The 23,013-nt window shown below is 41.6% G+C and overlaps 1 pseudogene; it reads left to right on the forward strand.

Annotated features, from left to right (window-relative positions):
• The first annotated feature begins 21,739 nt into the window (after window positions 1-21,739).
• LOC102129591 (ubiquitin carboxyl-terminal hydrolase 21 pseudogene) lies at window positions 21,740-22,717 on the forward strand (annotated as a pseudogene).
• Window positions 22,718-23,013: the final 296 nt, after the last annotated feature.

Raw genomic sequence — 23,013 nt, forward strand, 5'->3', positions numbered from 1 at the left:
CAATATTGGTGAGGGTGCAGAAAAACAGGCTCTCTCCCATACTGTTGGCACGAATATAAATTGGCTCACTCTCTCGGTAGGGCACATTTTCAATACATTCTTAATGTGTGTAACTTTTGGCCTAACTCTTATACTTCCAGGAATTTAATTTTTAAAAATGTTCTGAGATATGAAAAGAAATAAATTTGACCACAAAGGTATCTACTACAACATTTTAAATAATATCAAACAATTAGACTACCTTCATATCAGATAACAGGTTACTGGTTAAATAAATGTTAATACATTTATTATTTAGCCTTGAGAATGAACTTTTCAGTTCTTGCTAATTGACTGAAGACCCAGCTGCTAAACTCTGAAATACATACCTGGTTATGGAGAACCTTGAGAAATAGCACACCCATACAATATATTACTAAATAAGCATTATTATTGGTGTGGCAGGAGAATAACATGTAATGACACAAAAAGATGATCCAATTATATAAAGTGTGTGTGCTTGTGTGTGTACACAAAATAAGTTATATGTACAGTATGATATTAGGAAATACAAGTGTAAATAAATGTATAAACAGAAAATGTTATTTCTCAGGGGTGAAATTAAGAGTTACTTTTCTTTCTTTCTTTTTTTCCACTTATCCAAGTGTAATTGTGGCTTTTATTTTGCATTATTTGACTTGACTTTTATTTCACATCCTTCTCCATGCAACTAGACATGCAAAGCAAGATGTTTTAAGAGAATAATCATTTTCCGAATCAGAATAGGAGTTTGATGCCTATATGTGTGAATGTCAGTCCTCAAAATGGTCGTTCTCGAATATTTCATTCTGCTGTTACATTAGGTAGATGGTGTTATAAATGCATATTTTCTTTAAACATTCTGTTAATGTTGTTGAAAGTTGTTTTGATACCAAACAACATGGCATTCACCACGTAGCCAATGAGAAGACACTCATCAGACCCTTAGATTTTCCTCCCCGGCCCAGGGGATTTGCACAGACAGTCCTTACCCAGGCCAGAGCTCCGGCCCTTGACTTCCTCTTGGTACCTGGATTCCAGTCTCTTGCTACTCACGGCCTTGAGATGGTTTTGCATTTGCCCAGGGCCTCTGAGCCCGGGCTGCCTCCTCATCACAGTGAGTGTCCTTCCAACTTAACTCTTATACACAGTCCTGCCTTTCCTCTCCCAGTTTGACTCGTGCCCTAAAGTGCTTCTCAGAGGCCATTTTCTCTGTTCTTCTACTTTTTATTATTATTATTTTTTTTAGATGGAGTCTCTCTCTGTTGCCCAGGCTGGAGTACAGTGACGCAATGTCGGCTCACTGCAAGCTGCACCTCTCAGGTTCACGCCATTCTCCTGCCTCAATGTCCCTAGTAGCTGGGACTACAGGCCACCACCACCAGGCCCAGCTAATTTTTTGTATTTTTAGTATAGACAGGGTTTCACCGTGTTAGCCAGGATGGTCTTGATCTCCTGACCTCGTGATCCACCCACCTTGGCCTCCCAAATGCTCTTCTACTCTTAATGGTGATGAATAGACTTTCCATTTTCCTATTTTGTTTTTTGTCAAAGTTGTTTTCTAAAAATCTTTCCTGAGCTCTTTACAGCCCCGACAGGTATAAACAGGTCTTCTGAATTGTCCCCTCAACATGTCTCTCTTCAACCTTCTGAAAACAAATTCTGTCTGGCCTTCAGATACCTCACTTATGGTCCCTTCAACTATTAAGAATACTAAGGCTCCCATGTGCAATAATGGAGACAGATGCCCCAACTTCTAGCCCTCCTCAGGTTGCCCCTGTCACCACCACTGCCTAGTGGAGAAGAGGATTTTACTTTATGGGTTTTCTCCCTATATTATTCCTTCTTCCTGTTCCCTGATCTTGGAGGAGTTGTCCTTCCCTCGGGCTTCCCAGGGACACTTGCTTACCATACTCTTTCCTTCCTTCAGTTCCATCAAATATAATTCCCATATCTCATGCCCTCTAGGCACCAACTGATAGACCATCGTGTCTCAAGCAGACAAACCCAAGGCTTTGTGTCCATCATAATTACCTAAGGGAGATTTTCAAAAGACAGTTGTCTCTACCCCACTGCCATGGTCTGAATATTTGTGTCCCTTACAAAATTCTTATGTTGAAATCTTAACCACCAATGTGATGGTATGAGGAGCTCACGAAGCCTTTTGGGAGATGATTAAGCCACAAAGGTAGAGCTCTCATCAACGCGATTGGTGCCCTTATAAAAGCTATCCCACGAGTTGCCTTGCCCCCTCCACAATGAAAGGACACCAGAAAGGGGGTCTCAGCAGACACTGCATCTGCCATCACCTTGATCTCCAACTTTCCAGCCTTCAGAACTATAAGAAAAAAATTATGTTGTTTATAAACCACTCAGTTTGTGGTCTTTTATTGTAGCAGCCCAAACAGACTATGACACCCCAACCCCCGCCGTGAAGATTCTACTTCAATAGGTCTAGGTAGTATCAGGCTTGGGGGCTTCAGTGGTCCTCATGTTTCAGTGCAAATCAGAATAACTTGGGGAGTTTTAGAAAATTCACATGCGCAGACACCACCCTAGCCTCCTGCAGTCATTCAATAAATAAAGGCAGGGATTTGTCATTTTGTTTACACTACATCTCTTGCTCAATGTCTAACAAGCATGAGTAGAGTTGTCTGGTATGTTTGTGTAGACTGAACAACTTCGGAAGGGATGCTATTTATATAAATTATTGATTTATACAACAGGATGGTCTTGTGAAATAGGCATCTAATAAATACTGAGTAAATGAATGGGAAGATTGGGAAAGAAAATCTTTCTAAAAAATATTACTCACTTTCAAGTAGCAAAAAATGAAAGATGAAAAGCAGACCAAATTAGGGAAGCCTGTTACAAGAGGCTGAATAATGGCCCCCAAAGATGTCCGTTTCCCAATCCCTGGAACCTGTGACTGTGTTGTTACTTTCCACGACAAAATAACTTTGCAGACGTAATTAAGGACCTCACTATGAGAAGATTATCCTGCATCATTGGAGGGGGACCAGTGGAATCACATAAGCCCTTATAAGTAAGAGAGGGAGGGAGGAGAGTCAGAGTCAGAGGTGGACATGTGACGGCAGATGCAGAGGTCATCGCGATGTGATTGGTGGAAGGGGCTATGAGCCAAGGAAGGCAGCAGCCTCTAGAGGCTGGAACAAGCAGGAAGCAAAGTCTTACTTGGAGCCCGCAGAAGGAATTCAGCCCTACTGACGCTTTGATTTTAGTCCAGTGTGACCTGTTAGGGATTCCTGGCCTCCAGAACTGTAAGATAGCAAGTTTGTGTTGTGTAAGCCATGCAGTTATGGTAATGTGTTACAACAGCAATAAGAAACGAATGCAGCCTTCCAGAAATGATACGTGGGAGGGAATTTCAGGCAAGGGGGTAGACGGATTTGCTACTGCATATGCTGCATTTGCTGCATAACAAATAACCATATACTTAGCAACTTAAAACAATATCATCTCTCTTTTCTTTCTTTAATATTTTATTTTAGGTTCCAGGGTACATGTGCAGGTTTGTTGCATAGGTAAATTGTGTGTCATGGTGTACAGATTATTTCATCACCCAGGAAATAAGCATAGTACCTAATAGGTAGTTTTTCAGCCCTCATCCTCCTCCCACCCTCCACTCTCAAGTAGGCCTTAGTGTCTATTGTTCTCTTCTTTGTGTCCACGTGTACTCATTGCTTAGCTCCCACTGATAAGTGAGAACATGCGGTATTTGGTTTTCTGATCATATGTTAGCTCACTTAGGATAATTACTCCATCCATGTTGCTGCAAAAGAAAAGATCTCTGAGTAACAATTCATAGTGTATATACGTACCACATTTTCTTTATCTAGTCTACCGCCGATGAGCATTTAGGTTGATTCCATGTCTTTGCTATTGTGAACAGTGCTGTGACAAACACACATGTGCATGTGTCTTTATGATAGAATAATTTATATTCTTTTGGGTATATAAATGGGATTGCTGGGTCAAATGGTGATTCTGTTTAATTTATTTGTGAAATTGCCAAACTGCTTTTCACAATGACTGGACTAATTTACATTTCCACCAACAGTGTATAAGTGTTCCCTTTTCTCCACAACCCCACCAGCATCTGTTATTTTTTGAGTTTTTAATAATAGCCATTCTAACTGGTGTGAGATGATATCTCATTGTAGTTTGGATTTGCATTTCTCTAATGATTACTGATGTTGAGTATTTTTTATATGCTTGTTGACTGCATGGATTTGAAAAGTGTCTGTTCATGTTTTTGCTCACTTTTTAGGGGGGAGTCATTTGTTTTCTGTTTGTTAATGTCTTTAAGTTTCTTATAGATTCTGGATATTAGACCTTTGCTGGATAAATAGTTTGCAAATATTTTTCCCCATTCTGTAGGTTGTCTGTTTACTATGTTGATAGTTTCTTTTGCTGTGCAGAAGCTCTTTGGTTTAATTAGATCCCATTTGTCAATTTTTGTTTTTGTTGCAATTACTTTTGGCAACTTTGTCATGAAATCTTCACCAGGTCCTATGTCTAGAATTGTATTTCAAAGATTATCTTCCAGGGTTTTTATAGTTTTAGGTTTTACATTTAAGTTTTTAATCTATCTTGAGTTGACTTTTGTATATACTGCAAGGGTGCGGTCCAGTTTCAATCTTCCACATACGGCCAGCCAGTTATCTCAGCACTATTTATTGAATAGGGAATCTCTTTCCCATTGTTTGTTTTTGTCAACTTTGTTGAAGATCAGATGGTTGTAGGTGTGCAGAATTACTTCTGGGCTCTCTATTCTATTGCACTGGTGTATGTGTCTGTTTTTGTACCAATATCATGCTGTTTGGCTTACTGTAACGTTGTAGTATAGTTTGAAACTGGATAATGTGATGTCTCCAGCTTTGTTCTTTTTGCTTACAATTGCCTGGCTTTTCAGACTCCTTTTTGGTTCCATAAGAATTTTAGAATACTCTGTGAATAATGGCATTAGTAGTTTGATACAGATAGCACTGAATCTATAAAGTTCATTGAGCAGTATGGCCATTTTAACAATATTGATTATTTCTATTCATGAGCATGGAATGTTTTCCATTTGTTTATGTCATCTCTGGTATCTTTAAGCAGTGTTTTGTAATTCTCATTGTAGAGATCTTCCACATCTATGGCTAGCTGTATTCCTAGGTATTTTATTCTTATTGTGGCTATTGTGAATGGAATTGCATTCTTGATTTGGCTCTGAGCTTGGATGTTATTGGTATAGGGAAATGCTGCTGATTTTTGTTCATTTATTTTGTATCCTGAAACTTTGCTGAAGTTCTTTATCAGATCAAGGAGATTTAGGGCAAAGACTGTATGGAGTTTTCTAGATATAGAATTATATTCTCTGCAAACAGGGATAGTTTGACTTCCTCTTTTCCTATTTGGATATCTTTTATTTCTTTCTCTTGCCTGATTCCTCTTGCTATGAATTCATATACTATGTCAAACAGGAGTGGTGAAAGAGGGCATCCTTGTCTTGTTCCAGTTTTTAGGAGAAATGCTTTCAACTTTTGCCCATTCAGTATGATGTCAGCTGTGGATTTGTCATAGGTGGCTTTTATTATTTTGAAGTGTGTTCCTTCAATGCTTCATTTGTTGAGGGTTTTTAACATAAAGGTAAGTTGAATTTTATTGAAAGTATTTTCTGCATTTATTGAAATAATCATGTGGTTTTTGTTTTTAGTTTTGTTTATGTGATGAATCACATTTATTGATTTGTGTACATTGAACCAACCTTGCCTCCTAGGAATAAAGCCTACTTACTTGATCATGGTGGATTAGCTTTTTGATGTGCTGCTGGATTCAGTTTGCTAATGTTTTGTTGAGAATTTTTGCATCTATGTTCATTGAGGATATTGGCTTGAAGTTTTCTTCTTCTTCTTCTTCTTTTTTTTTTTTTTTTTTTTTTTGGTAATGCCATCTCTTATCTCACAATCCAAGATGTCAGAAGTCAGGGCAGGCTTGACTAGATTCTCTGCTCAGGACTTTGCCAAATTGCAATCAAAGTGCTGGCCAGGCTGGGCTTTTATTGGAAGGATCTGAAAAAGAATTGCTTCAAAGTTCACTCAAGTTGTTGGCCAGATTCAGTTCCTCGGGGATGTAGAGCCAAGGTCACCATTTCCTTGGTGGCTGTGAGGTAGGGGCTGCTGTCTGCTTCTAGAAGCTGCTCCCATTACTTGCCATGGGGCCTTCATCTTCAAGCCAGCAATGGTACATCAAATCCTGTTTGTGGTTCCAATCACTGACATCCTCTTCTGTGACTAGCTGAAGACAGCTCTGCTTTTAGAGGGCTTATGTGATCCATCAGGCCTGCTAGACAATCTTTCTTCACCTTATAATGAAACAACCATGGAGTGGGATCTCATCATTACTCCCAGCATCCACCCACACTCATAGGGAAAGGGGCAATACAAAAACAAGGGTCTCTGGGGGGTGATTCTTAGAATTCTGCCTGCCACAGGGAACTTCAGGTATAGTGCTGGTCAGCAGTAAAACCACCACTTCCCTGCCCAGACAAAGGCCAGCCCTGGGTGCCCATGCAGGGCCTTGAGGGCTTCTTGTCCAGAATGAGGTTCATCCTTCATTAGCTGTGGGTGGACAGATAAAAGGACTTTGGATTACAGTTGGGGGTTGAGAGCTTGAAATAAAAACAAAAAATAAAATTATGTACTGATTTTACTTATTAGGACTTTCTCGTTTGTGTATTCTTGATATTTAAATGACAAATTATTACTTTGCACTCCGTCTTACAGAAATGTCTGCAATGTTCAGTAGGGGCCTGAATCAAACTCTCTTCCTTAACTTCCCTTCCTCCTTGCTTTTTGGCCCTCACCCAGGCCCAACAACTCCCTTATCAGCAGACGAAGGGATACACCTTTTGACCTGCACCAAATAGAATCAAAGTCCCATTATCAGGTCAGATGCTTATGCAAATCAAAGTATTACTTAAAAAAAAAAAAAACAAAACAGAAGGACACCGCGGAGTGTATGAGCTCTTTCTTAAGTGAGTCCCTTATTTTCTTTAAGCTGTGGATTCCTACTCATTTGGCTAGGTTGATTCATTTTCAGGTTTGTTTTTGTTTTTCATTGTTGAATTTCAGAAATCCCATTTATTTTCATTTGGCTTAGAAGTCTTCTGAGAATCAGCTATTTCTTCTGTAACTCTCCCTAAGTAATTCTTATTCTATTTCTAATCTATAAGGTTTTCTGACTTTTTGCCCTTCAAAGCAATTTGGTAGGCAGACATCACACAAGCCTCTTCACATCTCATTTTATCCTGTAGTTCTGCCACCCACTCGGAGCTTTTGCAGGAATTTAGTGCTATTTTTGTCATATCCGGTTAATGCCAAAAAACAATTCTCTGGTTTCACCACTAAAGCTCTTAGGAGGATCTGCTACATGGTTAACAGAGCTCAGCAGTTAGTCCTACATTCTTTACTTCTTGTTATTTCTTGTCATGCTTGTACCTTGCGAACTTCATGACGTCATCCAGTTTGGAATACCTTGCTTCTGATATTTGCCCATTCACTGAACCAGAGGATTTGGGCCCCTCCCTCCTAAAAGCAAATTGATCGATGACTGGATCTTTAATACCCCCTTGCCAGCTTTTACCTTCTGCATGAAAATCTGAAGACTTATGAATGAGGACGGCTATATCCTGTTTCATCAATAGTCTCTCACTACATTTTTTAAAGGAGTGATCTGGAAACTTTTATATTCGTAAACATGTAAAGGTGTTAGGGAGTTAATTCCCACATATGAGCATGTAATGCAAGCCCAGGAATGTTCCTGTGGAAAGTTTCTTCATGACACATTTGAGGTAGGAATCAGGTCATACTCTTCATCTGTTACCCCTTCACGCGCTTTGTTCTAGACTCATGATGTTAATTTTGATGCACACACTTTCTCCATCATGTGCCCACTCCACAGTCACGCCTATGAACAGAGGTGGTGAGTGTTGATAGTATTTGAAGAATCCAGGAATAGCTGAGTTCTCTCTGCTCCTCAAGCCTGCCTCCCTCCTTGGGGTTGTCAAGGGAACAGAAAAAATGAAAATCCACTTACCGTTTTATGACAAATTGTCCTAAGTCCTAACTTCCCCTACAGTGAAGCACTTTGGAAAAGCTTGGAAGCCCACCCCTTTCCACTCCAGACCTGAGGGCGTCTGTGTGGGGAGGAGTAAAGTGTGGGAGGACGAGATAGCAAGATTTTGTTCAAGGACACAAGCTCTGCCTCCACTGACCCAGCCAGCTGCAAGAAGAAAGTGCGGGTACGCGACTTTGAGATACACCTCCCTCCACTCTCCTGCGTTTCCACTGTTGGCCTTCTTTTCATCCTTAAAACATGCCAACTTCTTTTCTCTCTCTGGACTTTGCATTTGTTAGTAATGGCATTCCCCATGATAGTCATTTCCTCCTCAACTTTCATGTCAGAACTCAGATGCCACCAGCTCTGAGGGCTCTTTCTTGCTCATCCTAGCTAAAGCATTCCTCCTGACTCTTTGCACATGTGAGTCTATTTCATATTCTTTTTTTTTTTTTGACATGGTCTTGCTGTATCCCCCAGGCTGGTCTCGAACTCCTGGGCTCAAGTAATCTCCTGTAGCTGGGACTACAGGCATGCCATTGCGCCCAACTAATTAAAAATGTTTTTAAAAGAAACAGCAACCTAATTTCATATTTTTGATAGCACATATTGATAAAGAGTGTGTACCCATTGCCTTCCTCCTCCCGTTAGAATGTCAGGGGCACTGGTTTATATGTTGCTGTATCTCCAACACCTAAAACAGCACTCAGCTCATGGTAGGGACTCAGTAAGTCCTTGACTGGTTGCCAGTGACCCATTCACCAATGAGCATAACCCAATCCATGTCTTGAAATCTAGCCAATCAGGTCGCATTACCTCTTCTAGCAGGGGAGTGAGGAAGAAGGTGGGAAGTTTATTGTATTAGTTATCAGTTGCTGCACAGCAAATAACACTAAAACACACTGGCTTAGAACAATGGGTATTTATGATCTCAGTGTCGGTGGTCAGGAATTCAAAATGGCCTTAGCTGGAGCGTTCTTCTCTGGGTCTCCCCTAAGGTTGCAGTCAAGATGTCAGCTAGAGCTGCAGCTATTTAAAGCTTGATGGAGCTGGAGGGTCTGCCTCCAAGAAGGCTCATTCACGTGGCTGTTGGCAGGAGGACTGAATCCTGATGGCAGAAGGCCACTGGTAGGAGGCCTTAGTTCTTCCCCACATAGACCCTTCAATAAGGTGATGTAAGTGCCTTGACTATCCGGCAACTGGCTTCCTTCAGAGCCTGTGATAAGGAAAGAGTGGCAGAAGCCACAAAGTCTTCTATGATCTAGCCTTGAAAGTGACATATCATCACATCTGCCATATTCTGTAATCACACAGACCAACTTAGGTATGATATGGGAGGCAACTACACAAGGGTGTGAAGATTAGAAGCAAGGCTCACTGGGGTTCTTCTTGGAGACTACCTACCACACCTTTCCTCACCCCTAATCTACGTTGCTTAGATTTCCTTTCTATCTGCAGCACTGATGTGCTATGACAGATTAGGGAGGAGCAGGCCAGGGCAAGTGAAAGCTGGGACCTCAACCATTGACTGTTGAGCTGAGAGGTGGGATAAACCTCCATGCAGGATGCAGAGAAAATTACAGTTTGACGAGCAAAACAAAGCATCTTTACAAAGCGACAGTCGATGACAGAGATAGTTGTAGAAAATAGTCGACAAGACATGCAGGAGACCACACAACATACAGAAAGGTGCTGACAAGAGGGTGGAGACCAGTGACCAGGATCCACAAGCATACCATTATTTGAAGATTAAGGTTGCAATAAGCTGAAATCCTGTAAGTGTATAATGGAGTATCCAGCCCCACACTTTAGGTACCCAAACAGGACTCTGATCCCAGAGAGAATTTTGTCAAATTCATTGCTTGTTCTTGGTCATTGTATACAAGACTGTGAGTGGGTACATGCCTTCCTTCCTGATACTCTAATTTCATCTTCTTGCATTTCCAGTCGTGCTCAATAGCATATACTTGCAAGAACACTGCACACTCTTTTCTTTCTCCTTGCTTCTGGCAATGGTAAACTTCATTGAATGCACATTTCTGTTTTGCCTGACCAACTCCTGCTTTTCCTCTAAAGTTCATCTCAGCCTAACCCCTTTCGAGGTGACTTACCTGGCCACTTCCATCTGCCTTGACCATCCAGGTACTCTCCTTCAGAACCCCCTTATAACCTTCCACAGATCTCTGACACTGCACTCACCCCTGTCTCCCCGGGGGCCCCTGAGCTCCTTGAGGGCAGAGACAGAGCCTTTTGTTTGCTGTGTTCTCAACACCTTGTCCAGGACTTACCATATCAGAAGCCTCATTAACACCTTTATAGATTAGTGAAAGGAACCACCTGGGAGGCTTTTTCCGACTTTCTTACTGCAATGTCAGAATGGAGGATGTCCTCCACCATGCCTTAGGAAAATTAATAAAAAGTGAATATTCTCAGGGACTCAGTCCCAGATCACCACCAAGGATTGCACAGGGTGTGACCTCACAGGTGCTATAACCGCTGAAGCAAGAAAGAAGTGTTATGCCCCATGTATAAGTCTGTTCTCACACTGCCTTAAAGAACTACCTGAGGCTGGGTAATTTATAGAGAAAAGACATTTCATTGATAGACAGTTCCACAGGCTGTATAGGAGGCATGGCTGGGGAGGCCTCAGGAAATTTACAATCATGGCAGAAGGGCAAAGGGGAAAGAAACAAGCATGTCTTCAACATGGCGGCAGGATAGAGAGAGAGAAAAAGGGGAGGTACTACACACCTTTAAAGAACCAGATCTTTTGAGAACTCTGTCAAGAAACAGCACTAGGGCGATGGCACTAAGACATTAGAAACCACCCCCATGATTCAATCACCTCCCACCAGACCTCACCTCCAACACTCAGGATCACAGTTCAACATGAAATTAGGGTTGGGACACAGCCAAACCATATCACCCCAGGAGGCAGTGTCTTCAGGCAGTGGCAGGCACAGGGATGCTATAGCACATGGAAGTCAGGAGGGGTGAGGAAAGCCCACAGTAACCTAGACATGAAGATGCACTCAGGCAAAGGCTCCACTTCACACAGCCTTCCTTGCAGGAAAGTGTGGTCCAGTGACTAAATTCCGTTCAGCAGAACCTCAATGGAAATTGTGTTAAATTTTTGTAAAATGTCCTTAAGTGGAATGTGTGCTCATCCTTTCTCCTCTCTGCTTCTGGCTGGAATGTGGACATGTTGGCAGGAACTGGAGCAGCCATTTGGACCATGAGCTATCCACGAATGCAGGCCTCTTGGGGAACAGCAATGAGACAGAATCATGGGAATGATACCATGGCACCCCTGCTGGCCTTGGGCCACCTATTTCAGACTTTTATACGAGAGGGAAATATAGTTATATATTTAAGCTGTTTGGCAGAGGGGAGGGTCATGTGTAGACAAACCTAATCCTAGAGAAATATGGGCAGTTTGTATGACATTCCCAGGAATTTTGGGCTTCTTAATGTCTTATAGCCCAACTATATTCTTGGACTTGAAGGTGTAACATGTGTATCCATTCAAGATTTTACTCGTGGTAGAGGGGATTCCATACAGGCAGACTGAGCTTGGGAATAGATAGCGGTTGCAGATGGATACCCCTGGGAAACTCTGACATTCTGAAGAAAGATAATGCTGGTGATTGTGCTTGTGGCTTCTGATGGAACCATATAGTCTTAATGTCAGCCAGCACTATCCTTCAGGAGTGCCCATGTACCTAACTTCATCTGGTGTGGTGTAGAGCTACAGGCAAAACTGACCCAGGAAAAAAATAGGGTAGTGATGATGGGGTTGACAGAACAGTTTTGGGGTGAAGACTTCCTTTGAATCTATAAAGATCCATCTCCTGAATCTATTTTACCACTCTGAGGGGATGTTTTTGAATTAACATACACTCCCTGTAAAGTTGCAAATGCAACAGTCATCTATACCTTACTGATAATTGCTTTAATCAGACCAAGTATTAGCAGTGGTCAGCTTCAAAGGAATAGAGTTTGCAAGAGAGCAAAAGCAGGGAGAAAAATATGGTGGTTCATTTGGAAGAAGAGGCTTGCCTTGGGCTTAGCAATTCAGAGCCCAGCAAGGCTGAGGGTCTGCAGGGTGAGGAGGAGAGGACTGTGGGATGGGCTGTGGAAAGACTTGGTCCACTTTTCAGTTGGCTCCCGCTCCATTGGAGTTGGTGTGCCCTGAAAATCACCTCAGTGCTGTCCTTGGCACATCTTTGGTGCCTGGAATTGTCAGAGCTGTGGTGTCAGGACTTGCCTGGAAGCTATGGACTATAGCCAACCATGGCTTGGCTTGGACCCATGAACTGATGGTGGCAGCCATTTAGTAAGTGCTATTGATGAGGAAACTGAAGCTTGGTGAAGTTGGGTAATTCACACAGGCCACAGATGGTCAAGCGGTCTGACCCCATTTAGTCTGACCCCAAAATGCAAACATCCTTAGTGTAGGGCATCCAAGGGTCTTTCTACCTGGCTTCTGCTCACTCTTTCCAAGAGCCAGAGAAAAGACAGGGAGGAGCAGAAGACGGGAAGTGCAGCCTCCTGCTGCAGAAGGACACATAAGAACAGCTCAGCCCCTCCTCTTCTGACTTCTGTCCCTAGTCCCGCACTTCTTCCACTCTCTTTTCTGTCATTCTTGGGAATTTTCAGTAGTTTCCAAACCTGTCTGCTTAGGGAAATTTTAAAAATATAGATTCCAGGTCCCAAGTCAAGGAGCCTTCTAATTTTGTTGGCTTTGGTGATAGTGATTTGCCGTCCAGGCTGAGGACAGGAAGGGACTGGGGTTGGAAGAGCCTCAGAAATCTCCTTCTTAGATGCTTAGGCCTCTAGTGCATGAAGTCCTTTGTGATAAGAAAACAACAACAAACAAACAAAAATCACCACCCCTGTGTAAAACCAATGGGGTGGGTTGAGAGACACCATCTCCTGTTTGGTGACTGACTATGAAATTTTAATCACTTTGACATACTCACAAGTCACATGGAAATAAAATGCTTCCTGGGTTTCCTTAAACATTTTATTCCCTTTGGATAATAGGGAAGCAATTTTGCTGACTTAGGAAAACATAGAAAAATAGGTGAACTTTGCCTTCGTCTTCCCTCATCACTGCCTCCTCTGAGAGGTTTCCAGGGCTCTCATTCAGTCCCATAGATGCTCCAGACATACCTCCTGCACCCCTTCGCAGCCTTGGACCCTACAGGTCCTATGCACCTTCTTCCTCTCTCTACCTTCTTTGCCCCCAGTCTCAGCTCAAATCCTTTTGTTCCCTTAGGTCAAGAGAGCAGCTGCTTGCAAAGCAAGCTAATAAGTGGATGCCCTTTGAGATACCAGTGACTTCGTGCATCCCTGGAGAGCCCTACACTTCCTGAGATTTCACCCTTCTCTGTTTGCTTATAGGATTGGTTGCTGATCTTAGTAAGAGGCCATATGCTAAGGAACTCAATACTTCCCTGGAGAGGAATCAAGAATTGATGACATGACTGAAACACAGGATGCTTGGTATTTTTGAAGTCTGGCTACTAGTGACTACGGATGAAAGTGTAGACTAAAACAACAAGCCAGCTTTTCAGTGTTACTCTGCATCTATTACATTGAAGTATGTTTGAGTAAAGTAATAGCAAATTACGCTCTGTTCAAGCAAAGTGACAGTTGTCTGCTATTGCATGAACATTCAAGGACAGCAGAAAGATGCATGGAGTGCCCTTCTGACTGTTCCCATCAGGAGAGGCAGCTATGAGATGGGCCCTTCAACGTCAAACTCTATTAGCCTTAAGGATACACACTATGATTTGTGGGGATTAGGAGGTTTGCTTTAGGATCACAGAATGTTAGCATCAGAAGGGACTTTCCAAAGTGAATTTTTTTTTGACTGATAGCAAAATTGTTTTGCCATCTCTGAGCACCCCTGCCAGCTCACAGGAGTTAGAGGTAGCTCTAACGATTGCCATGTCTTGAGGGATGGAAAGAAAGATTACACACCTTCAAAAAATGGGGAAGAGCAGATACTGGGTGCCCTCCAGAGTCTTCTTTGCATACCCTTCAATAATCAGAAAAATTGAATTAATTACTGATGGCCAAGGACCCTACTGGTATTCTCAAGAGGAGATGATAGTGCTCCATTTATGGAAAAAATGTCCTCAGATCCCAAGGGACCCGTTGTTTTTGACGACTATTCTTTGTTCAGGATACACCACCACAGATGAACACCATACTTGCAGGATGGTGTATTACACCCTTGACATGGTGAGCAAGCCCAACTTAAAACCCCCAGAATACCCACTGATATGGTTTGGCTGTGTCTCCACCCAAGTCTCATCTTGAACTGTAGCTCCCATAATCCCCACATGTGTGGGAGGGATCCAGTGGGAGATAATTGAATCATGGGGGCGGTTCCCCCATACTGTTCTCATAGTAGTAATAAGTCTCATGAGATCTGATGATTTTGTAAGGGGAAACCCCTTTGGCTTGGCTCTCATTATCTCTTTGCTGCTGCCATGTAAGATGTGCCTTTTGCCTTCCACCATGATTGTGAGGCCTCCCCAGCCACGTGGAACTATGAGTCCATTAAATCTCTTGTCCTTTATAAATTACCCAGTCTCCGATATGTCTTTATCAGCAGTGCGAAAACAGACTAAAACACTCACCCTAATATCAGAAAGACAATGGCCAGAATTGCATGTTCACATATATTGCTGGGTGAGACCTCTTTGTAAATAGTAGACAACTGTAAGATGCCCTTTCAATTCTTGCCCCACTGGGCTCTCCATTCCCTGTATATCCAGCCTTTTGTCTACTTGGCTATTGAGACCTGGACATCATATAATAAACAGCTCAAAGCCCCTGTGGCAACTCCCTTTCCCTATGACTCAACTCTGACAGCCAACACGCACTCGCTGGCAAGCTTACTCTTTGCAAGGTTGGTCCTGCCACACAGGTTTTTATTTTTAATCTAAACATTTCCAGAAACCACAAGGTATAGAATTATTTTCCCCTGACTCATATTCAGATTGGGATTCTGTGTTTATTATAAAGCTGTTGTTTTAGGAGCATTTTAGGCACAATACACCAAGCCTACGAAGTTGAAGTTTAACCTCCCGGTCATAAGAAAGGAGCTCAGTCTATTCTTGGACCTCCTTGGTGTTGAACAGACAGAGACATGGGTTTTAAAAGACGGTGTTCTAATTTCTCACTAGGTCAGGCTCCAGCCTACAATGGGAGTTGTTGGAAGCCTGACAGCCATTGTAGAGTCCCGGGGTGGATGCCTGAGAGTGCTATTGTGAAAACAAGGCAGGAAAAGGATTTTTTCCCCCTCATACATCACTTTTTATCACATGATCCTGTAACTCACACACTTTCCCCTTTATAGCATGGCCTATCCTTCTCAAAGCACGTTCACACACAGCACCCCTTCCTTTATTCCTGCCATAAACAGGCATGAAGAGGGACCTGTAGAGCCTTCTTGTGTGTCCATAACATGACCCCCACCCTCCTCCCAATCCACACGACCTTTTCACCACCATCTGCCAGGATGCTATTGGGACAAATCTCGGTCACCATTAGGAAGCTAGGATTCCCCCACCTCCACCCAGTCCTCTCTCATCTCCAGTCTCTCACCTACATACAGTACCTGTATATCATCCATCTAGTCCCATCTCCCACTTCTGCACAGAGCAAAACCTTGCCACGGGACCCACTGGAACTCAAGATTCATTATCAGCAAAATCGCCCATATCCTCCCTGCCCCACCCATCAAACTTTCTTACCTTCTTATCCTGTCTGAATGCTTTCTCTGCAGCTCTCTTCTATCTCCCACAGCTTTCATGGTATAAGCCCAAGGGCTTAGAGGTGGGGTAGGTGTTGCCCTTGGTCCTTATTGTCCTTCTCCCAAACCATACTCGTACCCTCTTTCCTCCCTTTTCCCCCTCAATTTTGAAGCCCATGCTATCAGACTAAACCACTTGCTACCCTCCTTACTCCAGCCATCGATAGACCTGCAGGTCACGTACTCCTGTTTCTAGAAGAGTTAGCTCCTGGCTCAGGGTCACTCTCCCTATTGCCACATTCATCATGACCCTTGAGGATTTCACACCCACTTAGGTGATCTTTCTCACCCCTGGCCTCTGAGGTCCTCTGCAATGATTGTGTCCTTATCCTTCCTCATCCATGCATCTCATGGTCTCAGCCTCGCCATAACCACGGATTTCACTCTCCCATATGCTCAACTTCAAGCACCTCCTTTTCTAACCCCATTCTCCCAGCTATTGAGGTTACTCCCTCTGGTATCTTGGCTTCAACAATTCTTCAGTTCTATTGAGGCTGCATTGCTTTCCTATCACTGCTGTAACAAATTACACATATTTAGTGACTTAAAAAAACACAAATGTGTTGTTTTACAGTTCTGGAGGACAGAAGTCTGAAATCAGCTTCACCCCGCTAAAGTCAAAATATTGGTAGAGCTGGTTCCTTCCAGAGGCTCTCAGGAGAGAATCCACTTCCCTGCCTTTCCCAGCAGCTGGTAGCCACCTGTATTTCTTAGCCTGTGGTCCCTTCTCCATCATCAAAGGGCATCACTCTCTCACTTCAGGTCTTTGGTCAAAAGTTATCCTCATTGTTACATTCTGTCCCTTATTTTGCTTTTTCTTTGTTTTAGCTTTTTTGGTTTTTTGGGGTTTTTTTGGTCTAATTTGTATCCTCCACCCATCTCTGATACCTGGTCTAGATATTAACCTCCATGAGGATAGGGAGTTGTTTGGTTCATTGATGTGTCTAATAATTTAAGATAGTAGGTGCTCAATACATATTTATTACCAGAATAAATAAATTTTAATCTCACTACTTTTTAAAATCAATGCAGGGAATTAAATTAATAATTACTAAGAGGACAGGCATTGTGCTAGACATTGGTATAGGGTTGTCAGATAGTTTCAACAAAATTACTAGCTGGAAACAATTTATCGAGTAAAGATTGTTTATCTCATGGAACATTTAATGATGGAAATCTGCATTTACGTTCCTTTTATTACCAAGTAAGTGTAATTTTTTTAAAAACCTCCAACAAACCACAGAGTCTGGTTTTTACTGATTCAGGACTGGTTCTGTTACAGCCATTAAACCAAGATTACTCATAGCACAAAAATTTTTTTTCAGTCTGGTATTCAATACAGAAGTTAGAGCAATTATAAAACCAGTTCTTACATAGAGCAGCAGGTTCCTTGTGGAAAACACATTTCCACTTATCAAAAAATGACATTCTGTTGAGAGATATGAACATCATGTCCAAAATACCAACTCTCCTCCCAGAGAAAATTTGGAGGGAGCCCCTTTCTTCTCACATTGACAACCTCCAGATTTGAATTACTCATCAAAAGATTTATCACGATTAGACAAGTGCAAAAGATTCAGAGCATGGTATGGTGAATTCTAGCCATTCCTTCTACAGTTTGAGACCTCTTAGATTCACATTTGTGCTGTGGCGGTAAATTTATGATCTACATAAACATGAAGCTCATTTTTCTGCAATTTGTATATGGCCTTCATGCCAGAGATTATAGCATCTTTCTTTTTATGGTACTTTGAAACCAAATTAAATCTTTACAATTCTTGATTCAAGGTTGATGAAATTACCAAAAGTGTCTTGTCTTTTTAAAGTTCTGCAACAAATAATTTAAAATTTTGCATGTTCTTTGATTTATAACTCCTTAACTAGAACTGTATCCTAAGAAAATAGTCCTGTAAATGGAACTTAATGGAACGTATTCAGGTATTGGAAACAGATAGGCCTGGGTTCTGATCCAGACTCAAGCATTAATATCACATCCCCATGTGGTCTTTTTTGTTTCAATTTTCTCACCTGTAAAATCAGAATAACACTGTATATCTTTTCAGATTGTTGTGAGATTTCAATATATTAGAAACACAGCCCCCTAAGCAGGTCTGATCCACAGAAAGTGCTGAAAAATGACAACAATCAAGGGTCCCACAGAGCTAAAACATGATGTACAGTGTTGAAAATTTTGGAGCAAATGAAATATCCAGCAATAGGGGATTGTGAAATAAATTTTGGTAAAGCCATGCAATGAAACTTTCTGCAGCTATGTGGAAAGACATTGCAGAAGAATTTTCAATGACCTAGAAAAATGTTCATGATAAAATGTTATGTGAAATTCCACTCATAGGTATAGGAGTAAAACAGGTAGTCAAACAAAAACTTGTACATAAATATTCATAAAAGCATTATTTGCAAAAGCCAAAAGGTTGAAAGAACCCAAAAGCCCATCAGTTAATGAATGGATAAACAAAATATTGTATATCCATACAATGGATATTATTCATCCATGAATGAAATAAAGTATTGAGACATGCTACAGTATGGATGTACCTTGAAAACACTATGCTAAGTGAAGTGAAAGAAGGCAGATGCAAATCACACATTTATGATTCCATTTGTATGAAACAGCTAGAATAGATAAATCCATACAAACAGAAGGCAGATTAATGATTGCTATGGGCTAGGGGTGTGAGAAATGAGGGGTGACTGTTAATTGTGTATGGCGTTTCTTTTTAGGGTGATGAAAAAGTTCTAGAACTAAAATTGTGCTAATGGTTGGACAACATTGTGAATGTACTTGATGCCACTGAATTGTACACTTTTAAATAGTTAAAATGGTAAATTTTATGTGTATTGTATCACAATTAAAAATGTTACCTGAAAAACTATAGCTTGAAAACTTGTGTTTACAGTGAAATATTATTTATATCTACTTATATGTGCACACACTCCTACTACACACACTGGAATTTATACACCAAAATGTTAGTAGTGGTTATTTCTCACCATGATATCACAGGTGATTTTTAAAATCATCTGTACTCTCTTAATTTTTTCAATAAGTATATACTACTTTTATAATAAGAGATGAAGTTTAAGGATAATAAAAGATGAAGTTTAAGGATAAAGAATCACAAAAACAAAATTGCTGAATAAATGTAAAAGATGAAAGTAGACCTGATATAGTTTGGCTCTGTGTCCCCACTCAAATTTCATCTTGAATTGTAATTCCCAGGTGTCAAAGGAAGTACCTGGTGGGAGGTTACTAGATCATGGGGGTGGTTTCCCCCATGCTGTTCTCATGATAATGAGGGAGTTTTCATGAGATCTGATGGTTTTAAGTGGCAGTTTTTCCCTGTGCATGCTCTCTCTTGCCGCCATGTAAGGTGTGCCTTTCTTCCCCTTCGCCTTCCACTATGATTGTAAGTTTCCTAAGGCCTCCCCAGCCATGCAGAACTGTGAGTCAGTTAAACCTCTTCTCTTTATAAATTACCCAGTCTCAGGTAGTATCTTTATAGTAGTGTGAAAACGAACTAATACAAAACCCAACACTGACCTGCCCTTATGTTTACACAATAAAAGTATTGAGCATTATTTCATAATTACATCCTGTGTGCTGACAGTTCTGAAGTGTGCTTTGCTGCATAGAGCCAGCCATGTCTGCCTTTCACACCAGAATTTATGTGGAATCAAGTCCCATACTTTACGTCTAATTTGCAAATCACTGTAGTAAGGCATAAATTCAGAGAGTAAGTAGAAATAATTGCACCTAAGTCATGGCATGACAAGATAACACCTACCCTATATATATATATATATATATATGGTATATCCCCTATATATATATATGGTATATGCCCTATATATATATGCCCTACTTTAAAAAGTATATATATGTATGTTTTTCCTAAAGGGAGCACTGAAATCCTAGTCAGCGGGGTTCAAAACAAGACATTTAGCAATTCTACTTACACTTGCCTTCATTTATCTTATTAACCCCATGAGGAAAACCTCATTATTCTTATTTTATACAAGGTGAAATTTGGACTCAGCTGAATCACTTCCTTGGGTTCAGGGTGTTAGTAAATGGTAGGCCCAGAATTCACACACAGGCTCGTGGGAAACTCAAGCTCATACTCTACCTGCAGTCACTATCGCCTTGTCATTTCATGGATGAAGGAGCAGATGTTCAGAGAGGTAACCTAACTGGGCCAAAGTCACAGCTAATGTATGATAGACTTGGGATTTGATCCTCGTCTAGTGAATTTCCACCAATCTCAGCTGCCTCCCCAGCATTTCTTGATGATACTGACTACATTGATATCATTCTCTTTCAGGACACCAAAAAGACCATTATACAATACAACTTCAAAGAACTAGTAAAAAGATAATGGGGACTTCAGAATAAATAGGTCTTATACATGGAGAGAATAATGGCTCAACTAAGAATAAAGGTCTGACATGAAGTTGTAAAATGTTCCAAGTATAAACAGATGCAAATACTTTATTTTAAATGGTATGATCACATAGAGATAACACTGAAATGTGATCTACATTAAAATTTGAGCGGCAATGCAAAATGAATGAACCCTCTTAAAGACAGAATGAGACAAAACTTGGTATGAATCTCGCAAGCAGAGCCATCTGCCAGCCTGGCGAGCCATCCGGAGCCATTGTTCAGCAGACATAATCTGTATGAGAGCAGGTTTTTATATTTGAGCCACATCCCTGTTGCTCCATTGGTAATCTAAAGGTGAACCCTATCAGACCATGTTCTCTAGCCTAATTTGAAGGAGTGAGTTTAGTGTAGAAATTTTCAGCCTAGAGAGAAAACATGTATTGTTTTCCTTCACTTGCAACCCTTCTAACATAATAGATGATTCCCTCAGATGAATCTACCCCGGGTCCTATTTTGCACTCTCCGTCATGCTTCTGAATTCTTCTCAAATCCTGCTCAGAGCCCATCTGGGAGCTCTCCAAGCTACATATTAACCAAGTGACCTTGGTATCCTTGTTGCTTCATTGCAAGCATTTGTGCTAAAATGACATTTCTTTCCCAAGACACTGACCATATCATCCAACCTACTCTTTTTTTTTTTTCAAGAAATCTCAATGACATTCAAACTCAATGACTTGACCTTCTGGTTCTTCCGTGTCTCACTTCACGCCTCTGCCAGCCTTTGCCTCCTGTTCTTGTCTCCTCTCACACCTCCCTGCCCTTTCATTCAGGCTCTCCCTCCGCCCCTCTCAGCTGCTTTGTGTTTTTGTTCTCAGGTTTTTTTGTGTGTTCCTGGTCAACTGTCTTGGATGGAAGCTTCTCCCTCAGCCTTATACCTTCAATTTCTGTCATGCTCACTTGCTTTGTGAAGATTTCTTGTGTGCCCAGAGTGGTACCCCGGTGATCCAGGACCTCACCTAGCTTCCATTTTCTTGTTCCCAGCCTGTGCAATGGAAGGCTGGAAGGGAGTTATTCACTGAGAGAGCTGCACACTAAGATGGCCAATTTGAACACATATCCAGACATGGGAAGATAAGCCAGAGGAGCACTGCTTCCTCATTCATTCACTAATTCTTCAGTACGTTTGTTAAGAAGTCATTTCACATCAGACCCCACACTGGGTGACTAGCACATGTGTGAATGTGTTTGTGTTTACGTGTTATTTACAATGAGTCGTGGCAGGATTCTTGAACTTTCTTGGTCATGGCACCCCCAGTCTGTTAGTACTATTTTTATGGCTCCACCAGTCTAAGAGTAATAACTAACAGTTTTTTTTTTTTAACAATTAGGCTTAAACAACTTAATAAATACATATAGATTAACAATTTAGTAAACATTTGAAAAACATTCTTCTCTGGATATAGCCAGCAGGATACCCAAGAGTTCCTGACATTCTTTATGGAGTGGCTACACCTTGAAATCAACCACGGAGGTTGCGGGGCTTCACCAGTCCCTGCCCATGGTCCAGCTCCCTCTCCACCCCACCGAGGGGGGTGCTATGCTAAAAGAGCCTGAGTTAAATGATGAAGACTGGGCCAACCTAATGTGGAAGTGTTATCTGGAAGAACAAGAGGACAACAAGATGGTGGATCTGTTTGTGGGCCAGTTGAAAAGTTGTCTCAAGTGCCAGGCCTGTGGATACCACTCCATGACCTTCGAGGTTTTTTTTTTGTGACCTCTCCCTGACCATCCCCAAGAAAGGATTCACTGGGGGCAAGGTGTCTCTGCGGGATTGTTTGAGCCTTTTTACCAAGAAAGAAGAGCTAGAGTTAGAGAATGCCCCAGTGTGTGACCCACGTTGGCAGAAAACAAGCGGTGCCAAAAGTTGACTATACAAAGATTCTCCTGCATCTTCATGCTCCATCTGAATCTATTTTCTGTCTCCCGAGGCTCCATCAAGTAAAGTTCTGTAGGTGTAGACTTCCCACTGCAGTGACTGAGCCTAGGGGTCTTTGCCAGTGGCAAAGTTGGAAGTCCTGTCTACCAGCTGTGTGCCCTTTGCAACCACTCAGGCAGCGTCCACTGTGGCCACTACACAGCCCTGTGCCAGTGCCAGACTGGTTGGCACGTTTACAATGACTCTTGTGTCTCCCTGTAAGTGAAAAACAGGTGGCATCCAATGAAGCCTACTGTCCTACCAACTGACGCAGGACTCGCCCCAGCGCCTGGGATGCCCCCTGTAAGCCCTGGCCCTTGCGAAGCCCTTTAAACACCCTTAAGCCCCAGGATCCCCATTTATCTTAGAGACATCTATTTTTGTGTCTTTTAAATCAGAGAGTGGGGAGAGGGTGATTGTAGCTCCATATATATATATATATATTTTTTTTTTTTTTTTTTTTTTTTTTAATTAAAAAGTACCTTTTCAAGTGGAGGCTCCCTGGTCTCCCAGTCCCATGTACAGAGCTCACCAGGCCCCTGCCCATGTACAGCCTCCAGACCCTCTGCAATCTTTCTGTGAAAAAAAAAGTATTTAAAATTTGAAATGTATTTGAAATTGAAAAACATACTTTGAAAAATGTATTTTTATTTTATTTGT

The sequence above is a fragment of the Macaca fascicularis genome, chromosome 12 (assembly GCF_037993035.2).
Source record: "Macaca fascicularis isolate 582-1 chromosome 12, T2T-MFA8v1.1".
Classification (NCBI taxonomy): domain Eukaryota; kingdom Metazoa; phylum Chordata; class Mammalia; order Primates; family Cercopithecidae; genus Macaca; species Macaca fascicularis.